This window comes from Nannospalax galili, unplaced genomic scaffold (assembly GCF_000622305.1).
Source record: "Nannospalax galili isolate Female #2095 unplaced genomic scaffold, S.galili_v1.0 scaffold175, whole genome shotgun sequence".
Lineage (NCBI taxonomy): Eukaryota > Metazoa > Chordata > Mammalia > Rodentia > Spalacidae > Nannospalax > Nannospalax galili.
Genome location: NW_008336314.1, coordinates 1,585,566 through 1,604,272, shown reverse-complemented (window position 1 = coordinate 1,604,272; position 18,707 = coordinate 1,585,566). Strand labels below are relative to the sequence as shown.

At 38.3% G+C, this 18,707-nt stretch overlaps 1 pseudogene; it reads right to left on the bottom strand.

Annotated features, from left to right (window-relative positions):
* Window positions 1–1,829: 1,829 nt before the first annotated feature.
* LOC103732517 overlaps window positions 1,830–18,707 on the bottom strand; it is a 94,790-nt pseudogene continuing 77,912 nt past the window's right edge.

Below are 18,707 nucleotides of genomic sequence, written 5' to 3'. Positions count from 1 at the left end.
CTCTGTAATAGCCTCCATCTGTTGCAAAAAGGCGCTTCTTTGATGAGTGTTGAAAGCTGCATTTATTTGTGGATATAAAAAATAAATATTTAAAATAAAGTAAGAAGTAACATTGATTTAGGAAATTGGTGGTAGTAGGTCCTCCTCCAAGGTTTATTACCTCTCCAGTCATGGGTATTTGGCTGTATTTACAGAACCAGGCATGGATTCCCTCCTACTGAGTGGACCTTAAGTCTAATTAGACAGCTGTTGGTTACCCCAAAGACAAAAGTGATACTATTGCACTAATAGGAACATTTTCTCTGCTGGGCATTGTTGAGGTTCATAGGCTTCAAAAGCAGATGGGATCATTGATTCATTTTTCTCCCTTGGCAGCTTGTACAGCACCTTCCAATACTATGAGAGTTTGTCCTCAGGGAGAAGGTTACCAGGTCAATTCTAGCTCAAATTCAAAAAGTCCTGTGTCTGAAGTGGTTGGAATCTTCAGCAATAAGGTCTTACCTTCAAGTTCTGGGAGGTATCCAAAGCTATGAAAATAGCCTGTATTGTTTTAGGAGTGACTTGGACCATAAGACCAACAACTCAAAGGGAGGTTTCCCGTGCCTACCACTGAGATTTTTCTTAGATATCAAAATTTCTTTTTCAAACCAGTTGCCAAAATTTGGAAATTTTACATAAAACTCAGGATGAAACTTTCTTGTGATAAATCAAGCCAAGCAATGCTGAATCTGCAACCTTGCACAGTAGCAGACAACCAAGATCAATAGCTACTGACCACCTTTAGGCAAGACATTCAGAATAGTGTGGCCATAGACCTGATCACTTTTACATAGGTTATGGAATCTCCATTTAACTACAGATCTTCCATTAGCATATTATAACCAGCCCAAATCATTAATCTAATTCTTCTGTATTACCTTCTTTGACATTTGTTTGCATCTTGTGCTTTACAGGTTTTTATCACAGCTTATAAATCAAACCACCCAGGAAATTATTCATCTTTATGTACAATATCAGTAGTAGGAAGTTCATGAGCAATATGCGAAATAATTTTTTTGAGTTTGAATATTCTTTAATATCTAGTATACAGTCGGGTAGCCCCACCACTTTAGAAGTGGAGGCAGGCAGATGAAAAGTTGAAGGCCAGCCTTGGCTACATAGCAAATTTGAGACCAGCCTAGGATACATGAGACCCTATCTCAAAAAGCATAATATGGACGACCATATTTGCAATAGTAAATTATATTACTAGGAGTAAAACAAATCTAACTCTTAATTAGTTCTGACCTCCAGGAATTCCATGTTTTGACAGGTATAATTAGAACATTACCCGCTCTGTAGGGTAACTCCAATCAAACTCTTTATATAAAGAGTATATACATGTACGCTAACATAAAATACGAGGTTTCCATATGACTTTTTCAAACATCTTTAGTGTCCTCCCTTACTTTCATTAGCTTCCTCATTAATATTTATATGAACTATAATTCATACTCATATTTAATATGTGTGAAAGTTGTGATTTTTACCTCTTTATTTTGAAAATTATCATTACTTTTTATACCGAACCACTGGGAATCTTGCCTGTGGCCACCTTGGAGGTTACACTGGAGGTATGAGGGCTCCTGGCACTAGGTGAGAAGTGAGGTGATAAACAATGATTTGGACCAATTACATGATTACAGAGCTGGGGTTTTCAATGGGCTCCAGGTGGTCAGGCATGTCTTCAGATCACTCAGGAAGCAGTGGCTGGAGCAGGAGCCAACTACAGAGGCCTGACAAATACTGGGCCTGCTTTGAGGCACCTCGGTGACATCAGAGACAGAGTCTCAGTGATCAGTGATGACTGAGGGCTCCAGGGATTGCCCATCGTTTATTTGGCCAGGGGTTTTCTGAGGATCTGCTGGCAAACTGCTCAGTTCTTCTTGGATTCTGAGGATCTGATTGTACGTGATCATCAAGAAGCACCAGTCTTAGTCTGCCCAGTGCAGAGCTCCACCACCAGGTCAGCAATGAAAGCATCCTCCATCTCCCCAAAGTGATAGGACACCATGATGCCCCAACCATTAGACTGGGTCAGTTTGCACGCCTGCAGAAACTCTGTCACAGAGCCGATCTGGTTCATTTTGAGCAGGAAGCAGTTGCAGGACTTCTCACCCACAGCCTTGGCAATCTGTTTTGGGCTGGTCACTGTGAGATCATCCCCAATGACCTGGATGCCTGCAACTAGTTATGAACTTCTGCCAAGTTTCCCGGTCATCCTGGTCGAAGGGGGTCTTCGATGGACACCACTGGATGAAGGACTTACAGTTCAGCCAGCTTGACAGGTGTGATGTACCTGCTGGCATCATGAGGAGACTTGAACTGCAGGTTGTATTTGCCAGACCTGAAGAACTGAGAGGCAGCTACCTCCATGCAGATGACCACCTTGTCAGTGTAACCAGTTTTCCCAACTTCGTTCTTCAGCACCTCCAGGGCTTCTCTATTCCTTGGGATGTTGGGTACAAACCCGCCTTCGACACCCACATTGGTGGCTTCCTTCCTGTATTTCTCCTTGATGACGTTCTTATAGGGTGTGGTAAACTTCTGTTCCAATGTGCATGGCTTTCCAGAAGCTGTATGCACCCACAGGGAGAATCGTGAACTCTTATTATGGCCAGAGAGTTGCTGATGATCACATTGAAAGTCAGAACTGGCAGGGTGACCCCAGGGTTACCAGACAAGTCCACGATGTGTCGGTACAGGGCACACCCTTCTCTATAGCACCAGCTTTGTAGACAGCTAAGGATACTCCTGGAATGCCATTCGTGCCAAACAGATTTATTTTCAGTCCCGTCCATTTCAATCATCAGTTTTTTGGTTTTTTATTCTACAACGTTTGGTTTCTTGCCAACCAGGGTAGGTATTAATAGTTTTATTGATGTGCTCAACAGCCATTGAGACACCCTTCCCGTCATAGCGAATTTGTCCCGGAGTTCCAGGGCCTCACGGGTACCAGTTGAGGCACCACTGGGCACAGCCACTCCGAAGAGACCTTTTGAGGTGTGGAGGTCAACCTCAACCATGGGATTCCTACAGGAGTCAAAGATCTTTCCGGCATGAGAATTTCTAGCGGCCGGGTCACTGTGTAGAAAAGGAGCAGATGGTGCTGTGGACACCAAAGAGCGTGGTGAGAAAAGAGTTGCAGGCACTCAGAATTCCTGAGCGGCTCTCTGGACATCATTTTTAATAATATTATATAGTATATCAACTCCTAATTACCCACAGGGCTCATTATACTCATATCAGCGGAAATTTTTAATTTTTTAATGTATATTTTTATTGAATTTTTGTGCATTTCATACAAAAAATCGTAATCATCTTCATACCCTCTCCCCATCTTTATACCCTCCTGAAGTTCTCTTCACATGACTTCATGCATCTATCATATATATTAATGGCTATGGAGTCAAGTTTGTGTCCCCAGATGTCCCTCAGTGCAAATTCATTCACTGGAGTCTAGTCAGCCTATCTAGATTCTCTCCATTAAAAAAGTTCAATCCTCACACAGCAGTGATCAGCTGCCAGTTGTTATGGCTAAGGACTGCTGCCCATTTCCCAAATTCTATGCTGAGCTTTTGTTTCGTATGTGTGGGAGAAAGTCGGACAATCAAATGTATAAGAAAGAGTTGGAAGGGCAAATGAGCTGGCTCAGTGATAGAGCACTGGCTGCTCTTCCAGAAGACCTACACTTACATGACTAATAACACTCATCTGTAACTTCAGTTCCAGGGGATATGACGTGCTCTTTTGACCTCCATGCACATTGCATGCATGGATGTACTTACATATGTGCTGGCAAAACACTCATACACATAAAACAAAACAATTAAAAAAGAAACAGTAGACAAATATCATTTGCCAGTCAGCTTAATCTAATCCAAACTGACATCGCCAATGAATGCTAAGACTAGAAGACAGATTTTGATGGGATACTGTGCATTGTTATAATTTCTGAGTTCCTCATTACAAAATTCTTGTCAATTTCAAAGAAAAGGAATAATGGTGTTTTGGTAGAAAAATACTGCAGACATGAACTGGGCCTGAAAATCAAAATTAATATCACTGGTGGTGTGAGGAGTATTGTGTGTCCTTAATGTACTCCACTAGGAGAATATGAATACTTCCTTCCATATTCCTGCCAAGAGAACACAGCACATGTCTTGTAATAATTAAATCAAGGACCCTGAAGGTATATGTAATAGAATTATAGACTTTTAAGATGATCAATAAATGGAAAATTATCCTAGATTGTATAGCACTAAAATTATATGCAATTAAATACGCTGTGTGTTTCTGAATTGAATCATATGCCAAAAAGTAAAGATATTATTGGTACAGTTGGCCAAATTTGAATAAGGTTGGTATATTTGGTAATGGAGTATCAACGTGTTTCTTGATTTGGATAATTATGTTGAATGTATTTAAGGTACCTACATACAATTTGCTTTCAGCACACCTATAGCTTTTAGGTGAATTTAAAATTATTAAAATTAAATAAAAGTTGCAGAGTTAGAATGCATTTCTAATAAACATATTAACAGAAGAAAGGAATGGAAAGGAAAAACATCTTTATTTCCATAAAGAAGACAAAGTTTTATAATTTGGACTTCCATTTTTGGTTATAATTATGCTATGCCACTTATTATTATAGCTATAATCCCAACAACTTATTCCCCAGACAGCTTAACGAAGGCCAAACAGAGACAGCATGGCTGGTTCAACTTCGGTGTTTATAAAGATTTTCCTCAGCAAATTAAAATTTCCCATAGACATGGAATGCACAGTCAGGACCACCTAAATACAGAAAGCACAAAAAGTCAAATTGTAGGCACAAATATCCCTAAAGTAAATGATAAACACATGAATCTACTAAGGGATATTTTCATGATGCTGTAACTTTAAACTTCTTCATGTGCTGAGAAAATATCTTTTTGAAATATCTCTGCAACTGTTTAACATTGGAAATGAATGTGCTCATGTGAGCATTTATGGAATGCTGCCCATCAAAAAGACATTGAAGCTATAGTAAATTTGCTTCTGAATTAGTCCCCCATGACCTAGTACATTTTAATCCCTTGCTAATTATCATTCCTATCATAAGTAATTCTGCCTTCTCTATAATGCTGTACTCTAATTTCATGTTTATTTCCTTTTGACCAGTTAATTTCTCTCCATTTTAAAAGGCAGAGAGACTTCTTCAGTGATTCTTTCTTTGAACCTCTAATATTATATTTGACCCTCCCTATTTATATTTAGTTTTGAATGACTTAATCAGTACTTTGTAGTCACTTTAGTTCAATTTTACCAAATATCATGGATTATAAGGCAACTTGTGACAGAGGCAGCAAAAGTCACAGTTTCATGTACAGGAGGCCAAACACCATGCTGCTCTCAGGGATAACCAGACAAGACGAGAAGGTTGCCTTCACTGGCCCCAGAGTCATTCCAGGAAGCTACGACTTTTGCTTTATTGGCAGGAATAGTCTCATGAATTGCTCATTCAAAACTTATGAACAATTAGAAACCTCACTGAAGCACTAACAGAAGCTAATATAGTCTGCAAATATCTAAATTAGCTACAATATTTCCCCATTTAAGCAGATTTTTTTTTATTAAATTTGGCAAAAAGACCAGGTCAGTTAACCAGAGATTGTTTCTGTACAGACTGTAATACCACTTCACTGGCAACACCTGAATTTTGTGATTTTTTCATCACAGGTGGAGAAGCAGAGGCACAAAAGAGTGAACAGTATAAGTTCACAAAAAAGAGATCAGGGTGGGATTTAAAGCAAGGCAATTAAAACCCCTCTCTCTTTTAATTGTTTTAGTGTGTGTGTGTGTGCACGTGTGCAGGCCACAGTGCAAGTGTGTTAGAGGACAACTTCTGGGAGTCAGTTCCCCTTCCCACCTTCTTGAGTCAGAGTCTTTCTTGTTTCTGCTGCATTGCGCTGTACACCAGAGTAGCTGGCCTACAAACTTCCTGGTGATTTTCCTGTCTCTGCTTCTCATCTCCTAGTAGAAGTGTTGGAATTACAGATGCAGCCACTGGACCCAGCTTTCTGCAGGACATGGGTGCACTCACATACATGCAGGCAGTACACTTGTACACATTAAATAAAAATAATAAATTATTAAAAATATTTTATTGAGTTCTGCGCATTTAATTTAATAGATCTTAATCAAATTTAGGCTCCCTCCCTCATCAGCAGCTCCCAGAGTCCCCCCACCCCCATCAGTTTTCATGCATTCTGTCATATGTGTTAAGTCCTGACCAGTTAAGCATTTGTATCCACTACTGGGGTCTAGTCAGCATATCTAGAGTCAATCCTTTAAGGAAGATCTACTCTCCCTCACTACACAGTAATAAGTTTATAATAGTTCCTCGGCAGGGGCAGGGTTGGAACCTGCTGCCCATGTCCCTCATCTCTGCTGGATTTTTGTCTCACTCAGGTGGCATGGATCTTGTGCATGCTGTCACCATTGGTGCAATTCATATGAGCAAGTTCCCAGAGATCTGACAGCCCCTGTTTCGTGTTCATGCACCAACCCCAACTTATCATCTTTCTGCCTCTCTTCCACAATGGTCCCTGAGCTGTGGGTTGGTGAGGTTTAGTATAGGAGTCCTATACAGGGACATGCACTTTGCAGTCTCTAATTCTTTAAAACTTAGCCAGTTGTGAACTTTTGGGTACAAAGCACTGTTGTATGTGGAAGCTTTGCTGGTGAGAGTTGAGAAATGTATTAGTATTCTCTCTAATTCTCTCTATTTCCTGTTCTGCTATGTTTCACAAGTCTTAGGGGTACAGGTTTCACTGCAGATATGTCACTTGGGACTGGGCATCTCTCAGACATATATTCATTCTATGTGATAAGTTATGGGATTCTGTAATAGCCTCTATTTGTTGCAAAAAGAAGCTTCTTTGATGACTGGTTATGGCATACTTCTCTGTGAATATAAGAATCCATATTTAGCATACGGTAAGAAATTTCGTTTGTCTAGAGCTATGACAGAGATAGAGTTTTCTCTGGGATCTATGACCTCTTCAGTCATGTATATTTGGTTACATTTATAGAGATACCCACAGGTTTCCAGCCATTCAGAGGGCTTTAAGTCTAATTAGATAGCTGTTGATTACCCCCTAGATAAAAGTGTCAATAGTGCACTAATAAAGATGATTTGCTGTGCCAATCATTGTCCTTATTAGTCTTTACAGCTGGGGTGACCACTGATTGATTTGTTCCCTTAGCAGCTTAGTATCCTCTAGAACTATGAGAGCTAGTCTTCAGAGAGAAGGCTTCCAGGTCAGTTGCTCAATTGCTCTAAGTCCTGTGTCCGAAGTGGGTCCTGACTTCAGCAGTAGGGTCTTATATTCAAGTTCTGGGAGGTAATCAAAGGCTCTGGCAATAGCCCATTATTTTGGGAGTTTCTTGGACTACTCTGACCCACAGCTCAAAGAGGTTTCTCCTCTCTGGCATTGCATTCCTTCAGGTATACCACATGCACTTGTGTTCAGACACTGTATGTGTATTTTTCAGGGGCTTTTAATACTACCTAAGCTTTTGCATCTCCACCTCTCTCCCTGTCTAACCTCCCTTCTCACTCTCTAGTTTAAATATCTTCATTTTCCTCTTGATAATACCTGTCTCCTAATATCCCCCATCCCTTGAGCTCCTTCTTCCCCTTTACCACCATGGTTCCTTGTATATCCTTCCCTCCTCCCTTTCCAGTTGAATACCCCATTTTCCCAATTTCCCCCTCGGTAGCATCTATCCCCCTTTCTACGGCTCTTTCCTTCCCTTTACCTCAGTGCTTCCCTTCCATTTTCCTGACTCCTGTTGTTACATCAAGATATATTCTCACATATAGGAGATTGGTTCTAAGAACCACAAATGAAGAGGAACATATGTCACTTGCTTTTCTGAGTCTGTGTTACTTCACTTATTGTAACAGTTTCTAGTTCCATCAGTTTAACTGCAAATTTCATAATTTTGTCTTTTGTAATTGCTGAGTGGAACTGTTGTATAAACGTACCACATTTTCATTATCCATTCATCAGTTGAGATTGTTTCCATTTCTTAGCCATTGTGAAAAGAGTAGTAACAAAACGTGGATGTACAGGTATCTCTACAGTAGGATGAGTCTTTTGGTTTTACACCAAGGAGTGGTATAATCAGATCATATGGTAGATTTATTTTTAGTTTTTTAAAGAGTTCCCCCCACTGCTTTCCATAGTGGTTGCATGAGTTTGCATTCCCACCAGCAGTGAATGAGCGTTCCTTTTTCTCTACAGCCTCACCAGCATTTGGTGGTGTCTTTTGTTCTCTTGATCTTAGCCAGTCTGACTGGGATATGATGTTGCTAATTATTAAGGATGCTGAGCAGTTTTTAAGGTGTTTCTTAGTTATTTTTATTTCTTCTTTTGAGAACTCTCTGTTCAGGTCCTTAACCCATCTTTTTATTGGGCCATTTTTTTCTTGTTTCTTTGTTCTTTGAATTATTTGTATATTTTAGATATTAGTTCTCTGTCAGATGTGTATCAGGTAAAGATTTTCTTCCATTCAGTGGATTTCCTATTCACTTCTTTGGTTGTTTCTTTTCCTATACAGAAGGTTTTGAGATTAATGAGGTACCACTTCTTGATTGTTGACCTTAATGCCTGAGCAACTGATGTCTGATTTAGAAAGTCCTTTCCTACACCTGTATCTTGTAGGGTACTGCATATGTTTTCTTCTAGGAGTTTCAGAGTTTCAGATTTCATTGTCTTCAGCTTTTTTATGTGGGCTCAGGGGCTCAAACTCAGGTTGTCAGGTTTACGTAGCAATCACTTTCACCTGCTAAACCATCTCAGCCAGTCACCAAAGCCCTCCTTCTTAACTGCTATGTTAAATGGGCATATTACTTTTCCTCAAAATGTTTATCTCATTTAGTCATTAAATATTACCTAAGACAATAATTGAACAGCATTCAGTTTTCCTGGATAAATCCCATATGATCAGAGATCATACTTAGTGTGGCTCTTCAAAGTCTTCTCAACCCTCAGTCAATGTTAGTTTCTTTTTATAATTTTTTTAAAATTTTATGTGTATGTGTATGTTTTGCCTGCATATATGTTAGTGCACCTGTGTCCTATAATGCCCACAGAAGACAGAAGAGGGCATTGGATTTCCTGGAACTGGAGTTGAGGATGGTTGTTGGCTGCCATGTGGGTGCTATTTGAACCCAGGTCTTCTGCAAGAGCAGTCAGTACTTTTAAGTGCTGAGCCATCTCTCCAGCCCAATGCTAGCTTCTTAAAAGGCACTGAGTCATTGTTAAATGAAAAAGAAAGGAAAAAAGGAGACAAAAGCAAGAGAAACAAATGAGAAGAAATGATAAATGCTGGCTAGTATTTGAAGAAAGAGGAACTCTTAAACACAGCTGGTAGGGATATACATGGGAACAGTCACTAAAGAAATCAGTATGGAGATTTCCTCAAGTAGAATTACCTTATAATCCAACTATACCACTCCAGGGTATATACCAAAGTACTCTCAGTCAACACATCACAGAAGACACTTGCACATCTGTGTTTATTGCTGCACCAGTCACAATAGATAAAAAATGGAAGCAGTCTAGATGTCTACCAGCAGATGAATAGATAAAATGTCTGTATACACAATGGAATTTGTTCAACCATAAACAAAAATTAAATCGTGATATTTAGAAGAAATGGATAGAAATGGAAATCTGTATGTTAAGCAAAATAAGCCAGGCATAGGGGAAGCATGAAAGTAGGAAACTGTGAAAGGCCAGGAAGAAAGAAATCTTAATGGAATGGGGAAGCGGGAAAGGAGGATAATGCATGAGGCATGAAAGAAGGGCTCCTTGGAGGTAGCTGGGGAGCAGCCAGAGCAGGGGATGCAGGGAAGGCAGTGGGAGAGGGCATGGGCAGGAATGAATATAATGGCATACATGCAGGAAAATGCCAAAATGAAACCCATTACTTTTTATAGTAACAAAAATTAATATAATAAATGAATACATCCATAAATAAACAAATAATCAATATAAACACATTTTAAGTGTTCAGAGATAAAGTTATACAAGTGAATTAAAACTAACTGTATGCTCAAGTTTTAAAGATTTAGAATAAAGAATAAAATTCTCCTGGGAGACTTGAAAGGAGCTCCAGATGCATACAGCCATACTGAACCATAGTAGTCATCTGCTATCTACTGCTGTGTTATCATCTTAAGACCTAGCAGCTTAGGACTGGAGAGATGGCTCAGCTGTTAAAAGCACTGGCTGCTCTTGAAGAGGACCCAGGTTTGGTTCCCAGCACCCATGTGGTGGCCAACAACCATCTGTAATTCCAGTTCCAGGGTATCTGATGTCCTCTTCTGACCTCCATGGGCATTGCACTTAAATACGTGCAGGCAATACACTCATATACATAAAATAAAAATAAAATAAAAACCCTATCAGCTAGAAAGTCTGCATTTGCCATCTTATACTTCTGTGAGTCAGATATGTAACTTGACTGACTCCACCACCTCAGGTCTCTTCAGAAGGTAGAAATCAAGTTTTCTCAGAGCAGGTTCACAATAGTCTCAATGTCCATCTGAGGCAGATCTGCTTAGAAGCTCTGTTCTGTTGCTAAGATCCCTTTTTGGGGCTGTTGAATAGAGGCAGCCTTTGATGGCTGCCATTTGGGTCTCTTCATCAGACTTGCTACATCAAGGCAGCGAGATGTCTGCTAGCAAGACAGGAGTCATAGTCTTTCATGTCATAGGGAAGCAGACCTCTTCCTTACATTAAAGGCAAGGAACTGTGTCTATCTCAGTCAAAACAGAAGTGAATTATTTAGAGTCATGAATTCCAGGAGGTAGAGATCATTTCAGAAGTCAGAATAACTTTTTCTATATGTTAAAAAGACTGTGTAAATTACATAACCTACTTATAATTGTATATTTTATTAATTTAATCAAAAGACTATAAATATTAGTATGTACTTGTTTACGTAATTATAGAAATAACTGTTACAATGTCATTTTATTTTTGATGGGAGTAGTTAAAATAATAAACTAAAAAGGTAAGGAAAAAGTTACTCATTAAAATGTATGTACATAACATTTTTTAAAACTGAGATAGGAGATGAATTTCTATATACCTAGCACCCATGTGTGCCTTCTAAGGGAATATCTTATTCACTAAATAAATACTGAAGATGAGGAATACATTTCAGTTCATAAGGAACAGATATATGTAAACTCATGGAAAACAAAAGTAAGACTTAACTAAATGGTGACTAATTTCCACACCAAAAGGTGCAACAGCAAATGCCAGGAAATCACTATAGGAATTCTACTCCAGCTTTCTCAAGAAGAGGTGAAGTTCTCCCAGTCCAAAACCCTATATGTCTCCGAGTCACTTCCTGAATATTTGGCAGGAGCAGGAAGAGACCATGAATACTTCCGGAAACCATTATTCATAAGCATTGAACTGGATAGTCAAAATGGGACATTTGAGACTTTTGGAAAAACATGTCCCTTTTACAAATAGAAGGACGGTATGAGTTTGGTATCTTATGTTTTTAATTGGCCTGAGGTTTCATGGAGTTTGGTTTTTTTTTTGTCAGTGAGGCCTATTTTACTTTAAAATGCAACACAACAATTGAGTCTCAAATTAAAAGGCAGAGAAAGCTGCCAGAACACCCACCGTGAACTACAGATTTTTAGCCTCAGTTAAAGTAGACTTTGCTTATGATTCAGGTCACTGTATGAGGGGGGCATCATGGGGGGTCTCACTAGGAAGTCACCCTACAAGGCACATATTTTTATTTTTCTCCCTCTAATTTTGTAGATAGGGAAAGCAGTCAGAAAACACTGAGACAGAATATATATATATATATATAAAGAATGTGGAGACAGAAAATAAACCAAACCAGAAAATATCTAGACTGAGAAACATAGTATACTGGACCTTTATGATTCCCCCTCACTCACTCCAAAAAGAAATTCCAAACTTCAAGGCATACTCTAGCATAGTTCAGGACATCCAGGTACTGTGTTTTCTTAAAAAAAAAAAAAAAAAACCCAAAACTCTGAAAGTGGCTAGGAATATTTACTAGGATTTCAATGTTAATTACATGTAGTATCTGTGTGGATTTGACCTCAAGTTTGTGGAAGAAGATCAAGAGATTGTTCTTAAAATCAGTTCCACAAAGTTGAAGCAAAGAAGTGGGTACTGTACTAATTATATTTGTATATCATCATACTTCAATCAAAATGGCATAAAAATACAATTTTATACTTATGTAGCCCATTGTTATCTTTTAAAAAAATCACAACTAGTAATCATCCAGTAATTAAGAGCTATCTATAGTCCCAGCTCAGAGATACTTAAAAATTCAGGGTTAGAAGAGCTGGGCAAGAACAAATTGATGTCATGTGTGCACCTGTGTGCAGAGGGAGGCATATGGCCCTAGAAACCATGCAGTACAGCTATGGGTCTAAGTCTTTTCTACAAACCTCATGATCCATGAAAGGGGTGAATCCACTCAACATTTTCAGAGAAAGAGACTCACGACTTTTGGCCTTGGCTACTCCTTCATCTTAAAACTTGCATATCTTTTTATGAAGTTGGAACTCTGGAACGACCATCATTCATGTCCCAGAGTCAGTCTAAGCTATGCTTTGGAGACACGTGCAGAACACACTTGAAGGTCAATGAATAGAATGAGACAAAGATGATTATCCTGAATCTCTTTTCCAAATTAACTAATCTTCAAATGTCAAACAAAATCTTTCCTTATTTTGTAGTGTATCCTGATATGGTCCAGTAGAATCTCTACATTATTCAGGTCACAAGGACAATATCATCTAAAGCTTTAGTTCATTTTACAGAAGGGAATACAACTGTGCCCTAACTTGCCCTGATCTCCATATTTTCTAAATGTAACAGAGACACATGAAGGTGAATTCACATGTCTGGTGGTAAGAATAAGAGAGATATGACATAATCAGATATTAACACTGAATATAAGATATAATCAGAAGCCACTGCTATAGTCCAGGAAAGGGAGTTACATCTGCAAAATAATTTGAGACTTCTGATTTCTCCAGGCAGGAGAAAGCTGCCTTATTTCAGATATACGATTATTTTGATATTGAGTGTATTAATATGAGAAAGGAAAGAAATTGACTTATTTCTAGTATTTAGTTCCTAAAGCATTCATAAATGGTTACAATTTCATTCTTCCCAGTTCTAAGTAGAAAGGAAAGGTCAGCATGCAATTTTTAAGGGATTGAAAAGGGACAGCTGTAAAGGAACAGTCAACAAGGAGACAGAATGAGAAAGAAGGACTTATGGAGGAGCACCAGAAAAAGCAATGTTACTTGAGCCGTGGGGTAGAAGAAGTTCCTAAAGACAATGGGGATAAAGATCTGTGAGTTTCTTTGATGGTGAGTAACCCTCTACACCTTTCCCAATAGCTATATCCATAATTGGTCATAATATTCCCTGTGGTCTGTTTGATACAGAAACCTTAGTGCAACATCATCCATTAAACTCTCAGGCCACCATGCTCCTTAGAAGATGACAGAATCTCAGAACCTCAGCTACATGACTGTGTCATACCCTATTGGCTGTTATACCTTAGCTTTCAGGATTTCTAGTGAGGGCTAAATTGTGTGCCCTACTTTTAATCCCATAGAAACAGAGTGGGAAGAGATTAGCCAATTTAAGATATCTTGAAAGAATTAGCTGTGCTGAATAATGACCATTTCATCCGACTGCTATGGATAGATTTATCTTCTTCCTTGAATGCCCTGGATTACCAAGGAATTCAAACTTCTGTGTAACCTGGAAGGAAAAAATGGTAGGGATCTTCAATAATCATAAAATAGTAATCTTTTCTTTTGCTAAAACTTAATTTCTGCCTACTTAGTGGAAAAGAGTATCGGAATAACTTGTTTTCCTTTTGAGATAAAAAAAATGTCATTCCTCACAGATACAGCTTGGATCTTTAATGTACCTCAGAGGCCCATATGTTGAAGCCTTGGTCCTTAACCTGTGGCCCTAGTGGAAGATAGTTGAATCTTTAGGTTTGCTACTGGAGGTAATGCTCTTGGAGGAAGCCAAGTCATTAGGAATGTATGCTTGAAGGTGACATTGGAGCATCTGCACCTCTCTTTCCTCCCTCTTTAATTATTGGTTATGAAATGAGAAACTGCTCTACTACGCACGCGTGCTTTGCTGGCTGTGCCACAGTCTCAAAGAAGCTATGAACTGAAACCTCTGACCATGAGGCATAATAATTCTTTCCTTTTATATGTTGATCTCATGATTCGCCCCCTGTTATGAAATGAGAAACTGCTCTACTACGCACGCGTGCTTTGCTGGCTGTGCTGTGTTGATCTCATGATTCCCGCCCCCCCAAAGTGGAAGGTTATCACATCCCATATTATTTAAGAATATTTAAATCTAATAGAGATTTTTAGATGCAGGACAGAAGAAACTGTTATTTGAAGAAATTAAATTGTTTATTCAGTCTTTAAGTTGGGAGAGCTAGGACTGGAAGCCAGCTCCTCATTTCTGATGCTGTGTGCTCCACACTCTGTGATTATATTTGCTCTCGGTTTTGACATAAATCTGTCAGGTCATATTTTTATATTTTTTTATGTGTATGAGTATATTACCTGCACACATATAACTGCAACCATGTTGTGCGGTGCTCACAGAGGCCAGAAGATGTCAGATCCCCTGGAACTAAAGTTATGGAAGAGTGTTAGTAACCATGTGGGTGCTGGGAACTGAACCCAGGTCCTCTGCAGGAGCAGTCAGTGCCCTTAACTGCTGAGTCATCTCTTCAGCCCTGTCAGGTCATATTTAATAAATGAACAGCTACATGATTTTATATTGAGGCTCAGAGAATAAAGCTCACTAGTGAATGGAAATCACTCAACATTTATTGGATTAAGTGCATCCTTGCTATAAAATTATCTTATGTCAAAAGATAATATATTAATAATGAAACAATAGATGCTAATTTCTAAACAAGTGTTTATGCACACTATGTATTTAATGGAGCAAAGAGTGTAATATAATGAGTTCCTATCTTTCAAAGACAATTAAAATGTTCATATTTCTTATAGTTATAAAAAAAGTATATGTTAAAGTGATCAGACATGTATCTACAAAATTTAGTTCTGAAACTGAGGTTAAATGAAATGGATGCTCAAGATAAAAATGATCATATTACTGATCCTTGAGCAACGCAGATTGGGACTGTGGGGGTCCACTTATACAGGGACTTTGCTTTTGAAACTTTATGAGAATTTGCAAAAATTCACAGATGAAGTGTATAGCATAGGAATAGTGCAACATTTGAGAAAAGTAATTTCTTGAATGCATAAAATACATGTAGAAATAATCTATTTCATCACAAAGAAACATAATATAGGCATATCTATTATAAAAAGCTAAGTTTATTAAAATTTATGCAAATACAGCTAATACACGGTACCATATATGGTAGAGAGAAATATACACAGGCGTAAACCCGAAACATTAAATCATTACTATCAAATCAACTATGGCACATACTGCTAGTGTGCTGATTTTGTAGGCACCTCCTGGTGCAGATGCAGTAATTCCAGAGTTATATCTAAAAATACTATGTGATGCTTATCATATCCCAGGAAGCAATTCCTCCTCAGAAAATTTATTTCAGTAAAAGTTTGTGTCTCCAGGGCTCGGGATGTAGCTCAGTGCTTGCCTAGCATGCTCTAAACCCCTGGGTTTGATGCACAGCATTGCATAGACCAGATGTGGTAGTACAGCCAACAATTCCAACATTCAGGAGATGAAGGCAGGAGGATCAGAAGTTCAAGCTGATATTTGGTTACATGAGTTCGAGGACAAACTGAGCTACATGAGACTCTATCTCAGTAAAAAAACAATCTTTGCAATTCTCTTATGTTTTCCTTCTGTATAAAATACATGTAATGTACAGAATATGTGTTCATCAGTAAGACTTCTATTTAACAGCAAATTTGGTGGGCATCAAAAGATATATACTCATTTTTTTTACTACTTGACTGTCAGCATCCCTTATTCCCATGTATCTCAGAGGGCAGCTGTATTTTCTTTGGAGGATTTATTTTTATTTTAACTGTGTATATGTGTGTGTGGTGGAGGTATGCACATGTGAGTGCAGGTTCCCATGAAATCCAGAAGAGAGTGCCAGCACCCTTGGAACTGGAGTTATAGGAAGTTGTAGACCACTTACATGGGTCCTGGGAACCAAACATAAGTCCTCTGCAAAAGCAGTATGTGCTCTTGTTATCACTGAACCATCTCTCTAGCCCAGGCAGCTGTATTTCTAAATACAATGACATAACGCTTTTTCATAAAACATCAAAAATGGAGTTTAGATGTGTAATTCATTGTCATAATTCACTTATATCAATCATAAAAAACAATTTATGGCTGTTATATAGTTTCTCAAAGTAAAAGAACACTTTTCCAAAATAATTATCAAGAAAACAGAATTGAAATAGCTTTCTTTGAACTTTGAGACAACTTACGACAATTTGGCGTGGTGAATTTACATAGCTTGTATCTTTCAATATTGATATTCATGGACTGGAGAGATGGCTCAGTGGTTAAGAACACTGGCCGCTCTTGCAGAGGACCTGAGTTTGATTCCTAGCACCCACATGGCAGCTAACCAGCTAACCATGTCTGTACCTCCAGTTCCAGGGGATCCAACACCCTCTCCTCACCTCTAAAGCATTGCACAACATGGATGCACTTACACACATGCAGACAATATACACATACACATAAAATAAAGATATAAATACAAATATCTAAAATACATATTGGTATTCACATCGGGGTTAATAAAAACAATAGACAAAAGGAATGATTAGAATCATAATTAAAATACTAATATTTATCTTCAAAAGAAGTTATTGATTGAATGAGCTGCCCACTTTTACTAATTATAATTGTACATACTGACCTTTTTGCATTTGAATACCCCAGAATGTGTTTGAATCCAGTACACTTTATCTTTCTAATATAGTCAAAATCTTTCAACAGCATTGCTTGCCAAGGGTTCATTCAAACAGACTTCCAGTGAGTAGTTATTCAGTTCTTACTGTATGCAAAGTAGTTCTGTAAAGTGAACAAGTTTTAGAAAGATATTCCTCAGTAAATCTTTAAAATAAAAAATTTAATTTAATTTTTTTTAATTTTAAAAGTAGCAGTTCAGTAGGATACAAGACATTCTTTTTGGTATTATTATTTTCTGCAAACTCTCTTTGTAGGATGTTGAGATTACCTTCTCTCAACTATCTGAGCATTGAAGTAACCATCCTTCATGCTACAAGTTGGCAGTTTAAAAGTAATGAACCTAGTAATGAACCAGTGTAGATGGGCTTTGTAACAGAAGTAGAGGGTTGGAAAGGTGAATGATTTTCTTTCAATCCAGTTCTGAGAAGCTGGAAGTTTGGTGGCAATTGGTGTCATTTGCTGGCAGTTGCCAACCAACTGTGCATTGCCTTGTGGAAAGAAGCAGTTCAAGATAGTTGGGGGGAGTGGTTTATATATAAAGCAAACTCTTATAACCCCCAGAAGATCAAAGCCTGAACCAAACAGGTGAGAATTGTTCACTTAGAGGGTCATCTATGGAGAACCATCAAGGGGAGTTACAAAGCTTGCTAATTCCATTTGAGATTCAACACTAACCCAGGAAAAAAATATAGAAACCAAGAAGGGGCCTGTTAAGTGAAAGTGTCACATTTGTCTTCCTTCTGAAGCAATTCCAGCTCTGAGGCTTCATCACTTGATGAAACATTTTGGTCTACCAGAGAGGATAAATTCCAAAGCAGAATGGAGATGATAATTTTGAAAGGAAATCTGGGAATCATGTGTCTGAGTACTTAAACATAGTTTCAAACTACTACAAGAGTACTTTAAGTAAAGATGTGGCATAGAATAAGAAGAGAAAGGTGAACCAAGATTTCCTGTAGCAATTCTGTGCACAGAAAAGAGAGAAGAAAATAATTCCACTGGAGAGTTATTAGCATATAAAGAATAATCAAGAGGAAGAAATCTGATATCTTTTATATAGAAGTTACAATAAAAGACTCATGGAATGTTTGTTGAATGAATGCATGCATGAAAGATTAAGATAAACAATTCTAAGTTCTAAGAAGCCTGGTATTCATCCAGGAAGAGAACTATCCTGAGGGTGGTTGTCACTAACAATGTATGGCTATGTTGTATTTCCGAAGCCTATGTCCAAGACACAGTAACTCACTGCCACTGTTCACTCTTCATTCAACTGGGGAGCAGAACCTACAGAAGAAACCAGGGGGAAAACCTAAAGAATATATAAAGTATCTTGTAATACATACAAGAAATAATAAGTTTAAAAGAGAATCAGCTAACAAACGCAGATGCGCACATTCTCAGTCTTGTGCTAAGGCACAGATCATAGAAAACTAAGGTGAATTTGGTATTCATTATGTCGTGTAAAAAGTACTGACTAACAACTCTTATTATGCAAGATAACTTAAATATGTGTATTGTGGAACAGGAATGGAAGAATTTTTTAGGAGAGAAGAGTTCAATTTGTACCAAGTGTCCAAGACACATTTCAGCCCCATGATGGAG